This window comes from Lissotriton helveticus, chromosome 2_2 (assembly GCF_964261635.1).
Source record: "Lissotriton helveticus chromosome 2_2, aLisHel1.1, whole genome shotgun sequence".
In the NCBI taxonomy this organism is placed as follows: domain Eukaryota; kingdom Metazoa; phylum Chordata; class Amphibia; order Caudata; family Salamandridae; genus Lissotriton; species Lissotriton helveticus.
In genome coordinates, this window is record NC_136060.1 from 84,549,991 (window position 1) to 84,565,395 (window position 15,405).

Genomic DNA, 15,405 nt, shown 5'->3' on the forward strand with positions numbered 1-15,405 from the left:
CTCCGGGGTACATTGCACAATAAACGAGCTGACGAGTTTTGCACCACCTGAAGCTTATTTATAGTGGCCTTATCGGCCCCAAGATAAAGCACATTCCCATAGTCGATGCGGGAGATCACAAGGGCCTGGACGACAGTTCTCCGAGTAGAGCAAGGTAGCATCCATAGGATCTTCTGCAACCATCTTAAGGTGGAAAAACAGATTGCAGCGTCCCTTGTTACCTGCTGTCTCATAGAGAGCCTATCGTCGATGAGGAAGCCGAGGTTGCGGGCTACAGGGGCTGTATTCGGCAGGGGACCCATATCACAGGGCCAATGCCGAGGGCCCCACAGATCTTTATTCTTGCCCAAAATAACAACCTCGGTCTTGTCACCGTTGAGCTTGAGCAGATGGTCATGCATCCAAGCAGCAACGCGTGACAGGCCAGATTTCAAGGCAGAGACCTCATGGCCCTCACTGCTGGAGAGAGAGAACACGATCTGCGTGTCGTCGGCATACGAATAGATTGTCAAACCGGCGTCCTCCACGATGGTAGCAAGGGGTCTGACATAGATGTTAAACAGCAGAGGGCTGAGAATCGACCCCTGGGGGACGCCATATGCCGATGAATAGACAGCAGATTCAGCTTCTGTCGAGAACACCTGAAAGGTGCGCTCACTTAGAAAGGAGGCAATCCAGGCCAGCGCAGATCCAGCGACACCAAGGGAGCGGAGAGAATCAAGAAGAATGGAATGAGACACGGGATCGAACGCTGCACTCAAATCCAAAAGGATTAGTGCAAAGGTCTCCCCGCGATCGATACCGTGCCGAAGCCTCTCCGTCACCCCGAGGAGTGCGGATTCAGTGGAGTAATGTGCGCAAAACCCGGATTGGGACGGATGTAGATATCCCACGTTCTCGACAAACGAATTAAGCTGAGTGTTCACATGTCGTTCCAAGATTTTAGAACATGCAGGCAGCAGGGATATGGGCCTGAAATTGGCTAAGTTAGTGATGTCCGCGCCGGTCTTTTTCAGCAAGGGAACGACCATGGCATGCTTCCACTCCTGTGCCACCATAGACTCTGTAAGGGATGTATTCAAAAGTCTCATTAGGACTCTCTGTGGCTCGAGGTCCAACAGTTTTAGGATTTTCATAGGAACAGGGTCCGGAGGGGAGCCTGACCTGATACTGTTCAAGCACAATGAGAAAGTGATGTCATCAAACAATAGCCAGTCGTAGATGTGCATTGAGGGAAGGGGAAGAAGACTGCTAAAAGTAGCCGCCGGTAGGGAATCAGCAGATGGCAGAGGAGTAATCAAGGATTTATGAATACGCTCCACCTTAGAGATAAAGAAATCTGCGATGGCATCACACTGTGGTTTATCCAAAGCCGGAGGAGAAGGTACCGTGTCTGCTCCCGTTAGCTTCTTCACCACTGCAAAAAGAGTCCGCGGACAGTTCTGTGCCTGAGTAATCGTGGATGCCGTAAAGGTGGCCTTGGCCAATTTACAGTTAGCATGATAGCTCTTTAATGCTTCTTTATAAGTCACCTTACTAGGGGTTGAATAAGAAAGCCTCCATTTTCTTTCCAGAGCCTTGCACTTGGCTCGTTGTAATTTTAAATCTTCAGAGAACCAAGGTGCAGGAGGATGAAGGGATCTGTGGTTATTAAGTATAGTAGGAAGGAATGCAGTTACAGCATCCATTAACCACTGGGAAACTACAGCATTAGATTCTGATCCAGAGCTTTCCAGAATCGGAGTAGATTCAGTCAGATGTTGATTGAATGCCACCATATTAAGCTTGTCCCACTGATAGGAAGGCTTGCTCTTACCGACACAGGGCTTAGAATTGGGTGAAGAGAGAGGTAACATGAAGTGTACTGCAAAATGGTCTGACCATTCTAGTGGGCGGGCCCTTTGGGAGCAGTCGTAGGGTAGATTAGAAATAATTGGGTCTAGCAAGTGACCGGCCGAATGAGTAGCCCCCGAATTGCGAAGTAAAAGATTAAAAACTTCGAGGTCAGATAATAACGACTGACTGAGAGTACCTTCAACATCTTCAAGATGGATGTTAAGGTCACCAAGAATGGTGAAATTAGCCGTTTTAAGTAGTACGGGGGATATAATATCAGCCAATGAAGATATCCAAGGGCCAGCATTGCCCGGAGGGCGATATATCAAAAGACCGGAAAGCGTTAGTTGAGGGCCAATCATTAATTTAAATATTGCGGCCTCACATCCAGGGAGGGGAAATTACTCCAACTTGCATTGGTAGATGGTTTTAAAGATAATAGCAATCCCCCCACCCTTCCCGGAAGCCCTGTCCTGACGTACCATCACGTAGTTGTTGGGCACGGCTATGGCAATGTCAGGTCCAGAGCATTCGTGGAGCCAGGTCTCAGTCAAAAACAATGCGTCTGGCGACTCATCATTTATAAAATCAAATAAATTGAATTTATTTTTGGGGAGCGATCTACAATTAATACTCCAAAATTGGAGAGGAAGGGAAGTCAGGAGTTTCTTAGTGGACTTCCTTTTGCCCCGGTAATGCGCCTTGGTTGTTTGTGTCTTAGAGAGCAACATTTTGCCGGTAGAAAAGCCGCAACCAGCACAGGTAAAGTAATGGATAGGCAAAGTACAGGAGATACAGGAGACGGGTATGCGGGGTCGCAAAGATCTTAGAGTAAAAGCAGAATACGTTAAACGATTGGTAGAGAGTTCGTGAGTTAACCAACCTGAGCTGGAGTGCGAGATGTCAATATGCAGCCCGTCCTGCAGCCCGTCCTCAGTGCGGACGGGCGCAGACGGGCTAAACTCAGGCGTAACTCCGGCGGAAATCCGGCGATCCCGCTGCGCGTTACCGCTGCGCGTCAGCATGGCTTGCTTTTATGCTGGTCTAGCCTCCTAGCGACAACTAGACCGCTGGGAGCATGAAGCGCCGCCGGGCGTGTGCCCCCTCAAGATGGCCGCCAAACGAGACAGGGCGAGGGACCCGCAAAGTGCGGTGTTCTTCCCGATTAAAATGCAGGTAAGCGGGTCAGAGATGTGAGTGTGCGAAGGCCAGTTTAAAAACAGGGAAATATGGAAATAAAATTCAACTTATTAGACAAAACGGGGATTTTTAAAATATGTACGCAGGAGCTGCACGATGATGCAGCGATAGTCCAATAATGCACCGGAGCTTGTGAGAGCGCTCACCTGAAGTTGCCTTGCTTTTATGCTGGTCTAGCCTCCTAGCGACAATTAGACCGCTGGGAGCATGAAGCGCCGCCGGGCGTGTGCCCCCTCAAGATGGCCGCCAAACGAGACAGGGCGAGGGACCCGCAAACTAAGAGAAGGTTCTTCCTCCCAGTCATGACCTTTGTACACAAGGCACTGTCACATTATTCTGTTGGGAGAAACACAGCTACCAGCTTGGTATGTATGTGTTAAATTTATCTTGAAGATATTTTGGACCTTTACTGTGAGGGGAATGATGTACTCCCCAAAGTGTCTTATACAGGATTCGCTTTATTCGCTTCTCAACTAGAAGTCAGTTGAGCTGCTTCCTATCAAATGACAGATGTTTGTGATTGTGTAATCTACAGACCATTCTGACTGTAGAGTGTAGTAAAAGTTGAAAATTGAGGAGTAGCTTATTTGTGATTCCTAAGTAAAGACTATTGCTGCTGTCTAATCCTGATAAAAATCAATGCTTGAATCACTATTTGTTTAGCATCTCCCATCAGATAGGGTAGATTTTTGCTTAAGGAGGTTTAAGTAAATGATTCCTGAGTGCCCTGTTTTATTGACCTGAGCAGTCAGTGACAGTTGATCATATATCAGTATTCACAGATTATTGACTGTTTGTTTTGGAATGGGAGCACAACCCCTATTTTTCTAGGCCATCAATTATCAAATGACCTGAGATTGTAGGGTCCAAAGATCACAACCTCTGTTATGTTAGTATTCAATTTTAGGGAGTTCTTATGCACCCAGTTAACTGTTAGGGACAGGCAATTTGAGGTACACAAGAAGAGCCGCCGGGTTCTAGAAAACTACACTACCTGGGTTCATCACATGCAGTGTAAATATTGCCCACCTCAAATGGTCAGCTGCCACTTTGGTTTAGAGACCTAGCTCAATGATTGATGGCTCTTGACAAGTAGTGAAAAAAAACCTTGATCAAAGAAAAAGCTTTTTCTTTCTTGAGTCCCCTCACTCACCAGGGTTTCCCCACAGTGACATGCTTCATCATAGGAACTGGGGAGTGCTGCGACTTGCGGAGTTACGTAGGAGCACTTATAGTTAGACTGTGTGGTCCTGAAGAAGAGCTTGGGGTAGCTCGAAACATGTTTATCTTACACTGTGGTCCAGCTCATAATAGTTAGGTCCCTCAGTGTAACCCTATTTTTAAACATACCTAACTAGGAGCTAGAATAAAATTTGTTAGGGCCCACTAGCAAGGTATTTTTAATCACTTTTCACCCACTCCCCCACAATTTGCACTACACATAGTCTAACTTTAAGTGCTCCTACGTAACTCCGCAAGTCGCAGCACGCCCCTGTTCGTAGAGGACTGGGATGGCCCCTATGATGAAGCATGTCACCGTGGGGAAACCCTGGTGAGTGAGGGGACTCAAGAAAGAAAAAGCTTTTTCTTTCATTAAGGTTTTTTTGACTACTTGTCAGGAGCCATCAATCCTTGAGCTAGGTCTCTAAACCCAACACCTTGGGTTTTCTTTTGAAACTACGAACCAGGAGGACAACCTGGTTTTTCATTCCTCCAACTTCCCCAAGTCTGTACTCAGCTGCCACTTTGACCACACATAAAGATACCCAAGAAGGGGGTACGAGAGGCAATATTATTATACAAACAAACACAAATATGCAGGTAGATAAGTAAGTAGTCGTTGATTGTGGTCTTTTGATGCTTTATTTCAGATGTACACAGTTTGTAACAGTAAAGACAGCCAACGTGTTTCGCCCAAACATGGGCATCTTCAGGGCTGTAAAAGGCATACAATAAGTTGGTATTTTAGACATCCATTATGAGAAGACGATACTAATTAGTATGTGGTTTTGAAAAGAAAAACAGTGATTTATAGAGCACACATAAAAGGAAGTGAATCAGAGAGAGGGTCCGAGAGATTGAAGGAGAAAGGTCAAGAGAGTGAAGGATCTCAAAGGCAAACTTGCTACCGTGAGTGCGTTGTGAAACCAGAGCGAGACTCAGGGTGAGGGTGACTTTTTAAAGGCGAAAGGTGAGGTGTCTTATTCATAGTAGCAGCGGGGTAAAGCCCTAAGTTCACACAGAAGACACCCAAGTGATGGAAGTGAAAAACATTACCTGGGAAGTTAAAAATATGCCTGGTTACCGAAGGAGGCACACTATTGCTCATGCCAGATTAATGATATCAGTGTTATGTCCAGTGTAGGACGATAAGTTGAATGAAGGCCTAATGTTGGAGAAAAACAATAAGTAGGTGGAGAATCTGAATGCCACCACGGGCGATGGTAAGCCAAGAGCAAATTCAGGAGAGAACATACCTCAGGCATGCGGGACCGCCTGAAATATACGTATGCAGATCCCCTCCTGAGACGGGTAGGGAACGCCGTCACAGTGTTGTCTGATCAGTGTTTAAAGGCTGCAAGAAAGAAGGTGTGGATACTGGGTCAATTATTGTAGGATGAATAAGCGTGATAAACAAGAAGGAATATACAAATGAATGGGTGCCCTTGAGGCATGGTCAAAAGTGGTCAGTTAATGCTAGCTCACAACGTCAAGGGGTGAGAGGAACCTAACATGGTCACAGTGTTGTTGGAACAATGTTTGAAAAAACTGTGGGAAAACTATTAACGAGACTAGGTCAGCTTCAGTAAATTCCAGAAAAATAGGCTAATGTGAACATTAGCTTTGCGAAGTTGCTGTGGTGTGCAGAATGACCCCCAGTTAGCCGGTATTTGGGAGGGGGGAAGCACTCATACTTTTTAAATGTAATCCTCAAATCAAATAATTAATTGGTGTGCTACAGTGGTGTGCATGCTGCCTAAACCATGCCTATCATGTACCTTCTGCAATCAAGTATATCTATTTGACCACTGTGCACTGTTGCCACTTACTACTGTATTGTACTTATACAGTAACTTAATCACACATGAATCACTTTTCAAATTTACACGTTCACTGTTTGTATCTCAATTTATAAAATACATAAATCATAAACACTATACATAAAAATGATTTTACATATCTTAACTTTGAATCAGTTATGATACAAATAACACATTTTGAAAATCATGTAGTGAATAATCTCTGATTCCAATTTTCGAATATACCCACCCAATGCATTTCAGGCTCATGGCCCTTTGTCAGGGGAAATGAATCTGAAAAATTGCTTTGGATATTTTTCAGATTTATTGCCCCTGACCAAGGGCCGTGAGCCCGAAATGCATTGGGCGGGCATATAAGAAAATTGGAATCAGAGATTATTCACTACGGCCCATATGTATGAAGCACAAATATGTTCCCAAACGCCTAAATGCGCAGAATTTCGGCGTTTGCGAACGCATTTGTGCTAAATGGTATGTATGTAGCAAATGTGTGTGCAAAATAAGGAATCGCAAAATTTGCGATTCCTTATTTTGCAATTGCATTTAAGGAATCGCAAATTTTGCGATTCCTTAAATGCAATGTAAGAAGCACCAAAAAAGTGCAATTTCGCCTTAAGGAATCGCAAATTACCCCAACTTCAAGTTGGTGGTAATTTGCGATTTCTTTGAAAAATGCACTTTTTTGCATTTTTCAAAGTGCTATGTGAAGCACATACATGCCCTTAGGGCATGTATGTGCACCACATGTGCACCCATGCTTATTTCAGGGGTGCATCAGGGTGTCCTTTTGACACCTCTGCACCCTTGAAATTATTCTCAATTTGCGATTTTCAAATTGCTAATCACAAATTGAGAATAACTTCCCTTACATTCCTATGGGCCTCCTGGCCCATAGAAATGTATGGGAAAGTATTCCTTAATTGCAATTCGCAATTGGCTAATCGCAATTAAGAAATATTAAGGAATCGCAAAAAAATTGAGACATACTTCCCTATTTGCAATTCTCAAATAGCGATTCCTAAAAAATCGCTATTTGAGAATCGCAAATCAGGATGTTGATACATATGGCCCGTAGTACATGATTTAAAAATTCGTTATTTGTATCATAACTGATTCAAAGTTAAGAGATATAGAATCATTTCTATGTATTGTGTTTATGATTTATGTATTTTATAAATTGAGATACAAACAGTGAACGTGTAAAGTTCAAATGTGATTTATGTGTGATTAAGTTACTATGGGCCATATGTATCATCAACCAGATTTGCGATTCTGAAATAGCGATTTTTTAGAAATCGCTATTTCAGAATCGCAAATTGGGATGTATGTAAAAATTCGCAATTTTTTTGCGAATTCCTAGGGGGTCATTAGGATGACGGGCGCACTTTATCCGCCCGCCATCCTGTCGGAATTTGGGACTGCCCGCCATAAGGGCGTGGGTCCCGTGGGGGGTAATAGGATGTGCCCGCCACAGTGGCGGGCACATCCTGCATTTTTAGAATTGTGGCGGGCAGTGCTCTCTGCACCGCCCGCCACAATGCTAAAAATGCATTTCAGCATTTGCATTAACAAAGCGGCAGGCACCGTGCGGTGCCTGCTGCTTTTTAATGCAAATGAAGGTGGGTACCACAGGTACCCCCCCGTGTGCACCCCCCACCTATACTTCACTCTGGGGGCCCGCAGGGGGCCCCCAGATTGAAGACCGCATGCCTTTCCGTGGCGGCATCGCCGCCGGGGAAATGCACCTAAACACAACCGTCATAATATGGCTGGCGGTGTCTGATAGACACCGCCACCATATTATTCCTTTTCCGCCCGGCCGCAAGGCGACCGGGGCGGAAAAGCGGCAGACGGTCTTTCCGTCGGCCAAGGTCCCCCCGCCATACTAATATGGCGGGGGGGAAAACGAGTGTGGATGTCGGGCGGATTGCCCCCTCCAGCCTGGCGGGGGCAATCCGCCCAACATCATAATGGGCCCCCTAGCATTCCTTAATTGCGATTAGCAAATTGCGAATAGCAATTAAGGAATACTTTCCCATTCATTTCTACGGGCCAGGAGGCCCAAAGGAATGAATGGGAAGTTATTCTCAATTTGTGATTCGCAATTTGAGAATCGCAAATTGAGAATAATTTCAAGGGTGCAGGGGTGTCCAAAGGACACCCTGTTGCACCCCTGAAATAAGCATGGGTGCACATGTGGCACACATACATGTCCTAAGGGCATGTATGTGCGTCACATGGCCCTTTGAAAAATGCTAAAATGTGCATTTTTCAAGGAATTTGCAAATTACCACCAACTTGAAGTTGGTGGTAATTTGTGATTCTTTAAGGACAAATAGCTTTTTTTCTTTGCTTCATACATTGCATTTAAGGAATCGCAAAATTTGCGATTCCTTAAATGCAATTGCAAAATAAGGAATCACAATTTTTTAGATCTCTTGTTTTGAACCAGATTTCCCTTGATACATACCATTTGGCAAATTCGCATTCGCAAACGCCGATATTCTGCGAATTTCGGCGTTTGCGAATTTGCTTGATACATCTGGCCCTATATAAGTACAATGCAGTAGTAAGTGGCAACAGTGCACAGTGGTCAAGTAGATATACTTGATTGCAGAAGGCCCCAGTTAGCCGGGCCAGTAACTGTGAAAACAGGGTGATTAAATAATAAGAGTGATGCTGGCATGCACTAGAAATGGGGAAATGCGTTAAGCTCCCAACTCACGAGCACGAGGAACTGGCCCCTAGTTAGATGGGCAAGTACCTGTTAAAAAGTAGTGATGAAATAATAATGCAAACCTAGCGTGAATTAGGTTTGGGGGAATGCAGTATGCACCTGTCTTGTGAACACACGGAAAGGAGAGCATGATATACAGTTAAGGCGGCACGAGCGTGCAAGAAATCCATAATTAAAAGGCTAGTGAATACTGCGCTTGTGTTAAAAAGAACACACAAACTACCACACAACTCACCTGTGTGAATCACGTAGTGTAGCGTCGAAGGTTCCGATTATGGCTCCAGACCAAGGGGCAGATTTACAAGCCCTTTGCGTCACTTTTGCGTCAATTTTCCCATGTTAAAAGTGACGCAAAAGTGGCGCAAGGAGCCTGTAAATCTGCCCCCAAGTCTCTACGGGAAGTGGAAACGGCTGGACCCTTCCCGCAGGCTCCCGTAAAGTAGCCGATTAGGCGTAAACCTACTTCTGGTTAGCAGGAAACTAGACCAAAAACCACCCTGGTGGGCTGAAGGATGGTGGTTTCCGATTGCGTAAGTCATTCCGTACATGGTCTAAAATTTATGAAACTGCCTGATTGGTGCTGGTGGATGGAGATCGTGACAAGGTAAAATGCTGGCAAGCAACGGAATAAAACATAAAAATTTAGAAGTTTGAGAAAAAAATAAATAAAAGTAATATCAAATTGGTGTGAAAAGTATAGTCCGAAAATCAAACTCACGACCTTAGAGTTTAAGGAGGGTGGCGAGCTGCCAACTGTGCTACGAAATTTGCACAGGTATTGCAGGTCGTCAATTACGAGTACGTTCTGGCTAGGCTCCAGCTCAACTCGATGCGAACAGCGTTAGAACTAGAGAGATATGGAATGTACGTGGAAATCAGTCACACGAGGAGAGCAATACCATTTGTAGATATTAGAGTGGGTGTCATGGGTAGTAGAAGGGCATATCCTGAACGTGAGAGGACGGTGGGGTATTAATGAATCCAAGAGAAGATACCGGAGATGCAAGTGTCTATGTAAGGTATGGAGATGAATTAGTGGAGATCGATGGAGAAAGGACATGAAAAACTAAAGGAAAGGTTACAGTGCCAGTGGCAAATAGAAAAACTTTATGATAGCAAGATCACTTTAAGGGTGATGTCATCATGGTAAAACCAAGTTAGCAATTGTTAGCAATCAGGCAGGTCTGACATATTTACAAATATTTACAAACATTTACACAGTGCCTTATATGCGTGACTCCATCCATGAAGCAAGGTTACGTTGGGATACAGAGATAACCCATGTTTAATACACATAGATTAGTGAATTACAACCGCAGGGTCAGAGAGGGAAAAGTGTTGTCAAGTTGGTAAAAGGTATGCAAGGGAAACACGACAAACCTAATACCTTTACAAGTATAGGCACCAGAATAGCTTATTCAAATTGAGCAGTCAGGTTATGGCGTCACGTACCCACAATCGTATGGGCGCAGTGTCTCTGGACAGGACACACACGACTCATGGACAAGGACAACAACAATACGTTCACGCTAAGATCTTATAAATTAACTTGTGGAATTGGCTGGCAATAAAGTAACAGTGCCACCAAACCAGAGCTTTTTGAGAGCATATTAAAACAGTTAGTTAAACTGGTGCCACTATGATGGTGAGAGCGAGGGAGAAAATGTCAATTTACAGGAGGCTCAAAAAAGAGAGCACCAGACAGCAAGGTGTACTACAGGTTCAGTAATGGACCACGTGAAAGTAGAAGTCCCGGCGCATGTGAGAGAATCCCAGATAGAGAGGGGAGACTTATAAATTAGGAGACTGAACTCAAAGATAGTAATCATTTGAGGAAATGATGCATTTCTTTGTCTGTGTTGAGACCCAATGTGGAGTAGAGTAGAGAACAGATCCATTTTGCTTTTAGTTGTCTGAGTGGAAGTTCTTGGTAACCGCCCCTCTTTTTGATCGGAGCAACATCTATCCCATGGAAACGGAACTTGGATCTGTCTACTCCATTTATGCATTTGTGTGAAACAAGTGCATATGCTATGTCCCCTTTGAGTGCTGCTCTGCGATGCTCCTGAATGCATGTTTTGAGCTGCCTCGTGGTGCTGCCCACATATATCTTGTTTCACCAACATATCAGTACATAGATCACAAAGCAGATAAGACAGTTAATAAACTGTCGTATCCTGTCTTGCGTACTCGTGTTGTAGGTGAATGTTGTAGTCTTGTTGCAGCCTAAGTTGCAGATGTTGCAGGTCCCACAAATGTGAAATCCCAAAGGTTTATGAAGCCAGCTTTGCTGTTGTGGTGCCTGGCTGAGAGTGTAACTTGGACATAGGGTGTCCCTGATTGTTCTACTACGCTTGAAAGTCATGGAGGGGTTGTCTGAAATGATGCTCTCGATACCTGGTGCCCCTGTGAGCAAGGTCCAGTGTTTTCTAGGTATTTTGAAAACTTTGTGATTGAGAGAGGAGTGAGTAGTGATGAATAAGAGCATTTGCTTGTCCTTGTCTGTACCCTTGGTCTTGATCACTAGTGTGTCAATTCTCATAATGGCCCTGGCCTGTTCTCAGCCACTTTAAGTACACGTTGATCATAACCCCTTCTTTCCAGTCTGCCTGTGGTCAGCTTAGATTGTGTGTTGAAGTTGCCTCCTCACTGCAGTTTCTGTGGATGCGCAGTAGCTCTCCATAGAGGATAGCCTTTTTGGTTAAGGGTGGATGCAAGCTAGTGTAGTGCAATATACTGTTCACTGCAGTTTCCTTCCTGTATAGTGTACTCTGAATAGTGTTGTTCTGGGCGTATAGTTCTAGATCTAAGAAGTGTATTCTGGACTGTGACAGCTCAAGAGTAGAGGGGACATTGAGGGTATTGTGGTTGAGGAAATTGAAATATTTTAGCAGTTCGGACCCAGTACCTATCAAAAGGATGATAACGTCATTAATGTAATAACCCCAGAGCTGGATGTGCCTGGTCCAGTCTGAGGCCACTCTTGATCAAGCATATGTGTGTTCCACCCACCCCATGAAAAGGTTGGCATATGATGCAGCAAACTTGAATCCCATGGCCATCCCCTGTTGCTGCTTATACCAGGTGTTGTTGAACAGTAAAACGCTATTGTCGAGGATGAGACCAATCATGTCTTGTAGCATTAGGTTGTGGTCATAGAGGGTTGCCTGTCTTTTGAAAAGGAAAAAGCCTATCACCAGTTTCCCTAGGTCTCTTCTAATGCAAGTGTAGAGTGATTCTACATCAAGTGTAACAAACCACATCTTGTCATCCCATTCAAGGTCTTCAAATTTGTTGAGTATGTCTGTGCTGTCCCTGACATAGGAGTGTAGGTAGATCACTAGGGGTTGGAAAAAAGTGTCTACGAATTTTGAGAGTGCTTCTGTTATAGAGCCAATGCCAGAGATGATTGGTTACCCCAGAAGAAAAGGTTGTTTCTTGTGAATCTTTGTCAGAAGATAAATGCATGGGAATCTTAGGTTATGGATTGTGAGAAAGTCATGTTCCATGTCAGACAGGAGGCCCACTTCTTTCCAATGCGAACGTTGAGTGCTGATCTTTGTGGCTGCTGATGAACAGAGGTTGTGGGAGAGTCTTGTGTAGTGTGTGGTGTTGTCCAGCTGCCTATGTACCTCATTCTCATGTTAGGGACAGGCACTCTTCAAAGAATGAGCTATTGAGAGTACAATTTCTACCCCGTTGAATTACTAATTGTCATCAGTGTACATAATACATTTTCATCTACAAGGGGTAATAAGCTTGGTTAGAGGTGCTATGTAAATATTAAATAAAGTGTGACAAAGGGAGGGCACCGGTGGAGTACCGTGAGTTTATCTTTTTGAATTTTATTAACAAGATAAGATTGGATTCAGTGTAATGTTAAGCCATTAACACCAACTGTGTGAAATCTGGACAGAAGCATATAATGTAAGATGGTGTTGAAAGCTGGTGATATATCTAACACGATGAGGGAAGCACATCCACTCTCATCCAGGATCCACTTGATGCTTTCAACTATAGCCATCAAGGCTGTCTCCGTGTTATTGAGTGGCCTGAATCTTGATTGCCTCATGTCGGAAAGTCATACTTTTTGCCCTAATCACACCCATTTTTTTCACTGATGCTGGTGGTTACTGATTCTGTAAGTGCCTTGGGCTCCGTTAACCAGGCCCATGGCCAGTGATCTGTCCTCTAACGGAATATGGTAATTGGTTTATTTCCAATTGGCCAAGACAACCTACCTGTAAGTTCATAGTATATGGTAGTGCATGAAATTCTAGAAACCCCAGTGCATCTGGTGCCATTTTAAATTCAGGTCTGCATGGCATGTTGGTTTTAAAATAAAACTGTCCAAATTCGCCAGTGGAATTGAAAGCACTTTCAAAGCCCCAAACCACCTTTTTTTATAACTTATACATCATCCCTAAGGTCTGCTATAGGTGTCCCAAAGGTAGGATGCATAGCTTTAAAAAAGCAGGGCCAATATAAAGTATCTTTGATATGCCCTAGTAGGGCAAAGCAGCCAAAGTTGTTTTCCCTGCTGTAGTGCTACTAGCCATGTAGACTAACGAGGGGAAGGCTTTATTAAACATAATAAAGTTTATATGTGCTTAAGAGCTTGCTAGCAATATATATTAGAGTATCGAATTTATGGTCACATTAAATTTAGCAACTTGCCAAGGTTAGATTTAATGTAACTATAACAACAACTCTTTTTATAACTTAATATCATGCAGGTACCTAAACGGATGTATGACATTACAACGCATGCTTTTACATCGCATGCCTTTACAACGCAAGTATTACAACGCAGTCCATTACAACGCATAGTGCTTTGGGGTGCTGGATAGTGAATAGTTTAATTTACTATTCCAACTCCAGTGCCCGTGGACACTAGGGAAGGTTATTGCATAGTAAATTAACCTATTCCCTATCCTAGAGCGCCCCCAGAGCAATGCGTTGTAATAGTTTGCGTTGTAATGGTTGTGTTGTAAAGGCTCTGCGATGTAAAAGTTGCGTTCTAAAGGTTGTTTACCACCTAAACAAGCCCTGTAGCAGCCTCTACTGATTGGCTTGCATTTGACAGCCTGAGCCAACCTGCTGCCTGAGTAGGTGTGAAAAGATCTGGGACTGAAATAATACAGCCATTTGGAGTGAGGCCATTTGCTTCCCAATGGAGTCGGGAAGAGGAAAGGAGCTGGGGTGATTAGCTGGACCTCAAAGACAGGAGAACAGGTGTCACAGGACCCTGGTTGCCATGCCCTATCTCCCCTACCAGCCCAGAATGGAGGATACATATGGCATAGCTGCAGGTGCTCCTCAGAACAATACCTGGAGCAAAAAAAGAAGATGGATTGCCCAGCGAGACCCTTGGACTGCGCCACAGAAGGCTTGAACTCTGAAGGATTGCACCTTCTGCAATCACAAGGCTCCACAAAAGAAAGGACTGTGTCTGACTCAAAGGAAAAGAATTGGACTCCCTGATCAGCACCTGGTACAACAGAGCTGGAAGTCACTTCCAAAGCGAACGAGAGGATCACCCCAGCCGACCAGTTGCTACTGGATTTTACCTAGGCTTTGCAGGTACATTGTGTGAAATTGAGTCCTCATCACCAAGAGGCAATCTAGAGTCTCTGAACCTCTATACTAAAAAGATGGTGCACCAGAATTAGCAGGTTTGAAACATCGGGCTTGGAAACACAGACTCGGGACCTACGGAGAATACGAACTCCTTTTGGGGAGATCATTACTGGTGGTTCAGGTTTATATATGCCCTACCCCATGGTCATTGCACTTATTTGCAGTCTCTACCCCCATTTCCTACGTATATTTGGTTTTCAGTATTCTATGGGCCATATCTAATTTATTGAGAGGTGGTCATCGATTTCAACTAGTTCTGAGATTACCTAATGGTCTAGCATCCTACATACCGAGGAATTGTGGTTCAGTTTCTTATTTATACTGACATTCAATCACAGTGTGGTTCTCTCACGTCTGGACCGTGAAGACTCCTGCCCGATGCCGCTTATTGGCGTTAGAAACCCCTTCTAATACGTCGCATCTATCTATTCTAAGAATTTGACCTATTGACGACGACATGGAGGTTTCTACTTACAAATTGTCTTGGTTGCCTTACGTGTCACCAAGTTTTCCTCTAGCCCTGACGAAGTTCATATGGGAACGAAACGCGTTGGCTAAGGCCTTTTTAAAGATTGAAAATAATAAAAGACTTTTTCAAAATATGACAGCCTACCTGGACTGCTAATTCTGGTGCACCATCCTTTTCCTATAGAATTTGGTATCTGTCCTGACAGTGGAGTTTTTTGTGGCCAGCTCCAGGTGTTGTTGTGCACAGTGTCATATTGACTATTCGACATTGAAATTTAAGTGCGAAACCTTGGTCAGCCACAGTTGTGTTGTTAACATTAGTCTCTGAACCTCTGGCTGGAGCTACTGGAACCTTATTTCCCCCAAAGGAACACAGAAACAGCCAGATATCAAAGTTAGGAAACAAGTTTGGAAACTTTCTGCAAAGTTTTGCAAAAAAGCTCTAGGAGGAGACCAGGTTGACGTTGAGCGTCAAGCTGCCAT